Here is a 1,758-nt window from a genome sequence, read left to right as displayed (position 1 = left end):
CTCTACTCTCAAATACTTATAAGTATGCGTGGAAAGCTCGAGGATGTTCTGTTAATTGTAGTCAAATTCTTTATTTCTTTCTTAAGCTTTGTTGATGAAACCTGGGAAAAGGTTAGAAAGCAGTTGTGTGACCAATCTCAGCAAAAAGTCCAGAGAAAATTCCTATTTTAATTGGCGATGGCCTTGATTCAGCACAGGAGAGTTTAAAAATGTCTAAGTGGGGTGCAGCCACGGCCTTACAGCCTGGAGTGGAAGGGTGCGAGTCTCTAAGAATACCATTTGCACCGCCTCTGCCTCCACGTGTAAACTACTTGTAACCAAGTAGAAAAGGATTAAAGGAATTTCTCAGCAACTGCCAATGATTCTTTATCTTTAAAAATCTTTTCTTTCCTTTAAAAATAAATAAAAATTGAAAAATAAATAAAATAAAAAGAGTAAATGCCAGACCATTACTGAATCTTCCCCCTAAGAAACAAGGAGGTGGGGGAAGCTCACGTGGCCATCCAATATGGACGCCACTCCCCAAGAAAGCCACTTCTTCACCTCATCTTCGCCATCTTTATCCTTTTGTTCCAGCTAATGACTTAAAGCTTTTACAAATTCATAAATGCATCTGGGATTTCTGTGCACATGTAAAGGGAGAAGGCCAGTTTAAAAACGAGTGCGCATAGTTTTAAGCTGAACTTGACCTTTTGCTGTGTACAGAATAAAAACCAGAGACTGTTTTGGCCTTAAAAATGGCGGAGATGAACCTGAGAAAGAAATACAGGCTGGTTTCCAAAGGCGATTTAAAGTAGCTCTTTAGAAATTTCCAGCCCTGAGGCAAGTACCACCAGGAAGTTGATAGTCAAGTTTACATGTGAATAGCTTCTTGACTTCCCCAGCAGGAAAATTGTGACCATTTTGAAATTTAGCAGCCATCTTTAGGAATGCTAACTTTGCATTTCAATGGATACACCTTTTGCTAGCCAACCTTCCCAGAAAAGATCAAGCGGCCAAAAGTTGGTTCCTTTGAAATCAGCTTTCCGCCAGTAGTCATTTTTTAATACAAGTTTGCTTCTCAGTTTCCCAGGGCAGGGCAGAAAAAACACGGTTTAAAGTTAATTATTAGATTTTAAAAATTATTCTTAAAAATATAAAAGTGTAGTTAATCAAAGAACTGCTAATATTTGACTTGTAAGCTCTGAAAGTTTAAAGTGCAAATTGAGTTGGGAGAAATTAATTAAATATCTAAAGTATAACTTGTTTTTGAAAAAATAAAATGTTTTCTCTTAAATAATTAGAAATTCAAAATATGTTACTTCTTGGCCTGATTTAAAAAATAGGATTAACTTTATGATCTCAACTGAAAATTTTTTAATACAAAAACCAGCTAATGAGATTTCTGTTTGTCTACAATATAATGTTGGTCATCTATCTTTTAGGGATGTTGGTTTGCTCTATCAAAGAACAGTGTAGACAGCCACCATTTTGGGCTTTGTGACTTGGCAGCCGCCATGTCAGCCACATGGCCTGCCGCTCCCCTGGGGGCCGCCATCTTGAAACAGCAAAGGCCCCTCCCTCTGATTTAGACAAAAAGGAATGTCTTCTCACTGAGGCAGGATGGGATTTCAGAGGTGGAGCTTTAAGGCGGAATTTTACTACAAAAATGCGAATGAGGCATAAAGTGTGCTTGCCTCTCAGATTTATTTAATACTATTTTTAAGAAGATATTTTTAATGCTTAAAAAAGTTAGCAATCAAGGTCTTAATATAATTT

General features: G+C 37.1%; 1 long non-coding RNA gene across 1 annotated transcript in view; it reads left to right on the top strand.

Annotated features, from left to right (window-relative positions):
• LOC106695482 overlaps positions 1-1,758 on the top strand; it is a 12,608-nt gene that overhangs the window by 7,855 nt on the left and 2,995 nt on the right. The window contains exon 3 of the long non-coding RNA XR_001346560.1: positions 1,425-1,428. This is a non-coding gene — a long non-coding RNA (uncharacterized LOC106695482). The remainder of the gene's footprint in view (positions 1-1,424; positions 1,429-1,758) is intronic.

The sequence above is a fragment of the Myotis lucifugus genome, unplaced genomic scaffold (assembly GCF_000147115.1).
Source record: "Myotis lucifugus unplaced genomic scaffold, Myoluc2.0 scaffold_1399, whole genome shotgun sequence".
Lineage (NCBI taxonomy): Eukaryota > Metazoa > Chordata > Mammalia > Chiroptera > Vespertilionidae > Myotis > Myotis lucifugus.
This window is presented reverse-complemented; position numbering and strand designations above follow the sequence as displayed.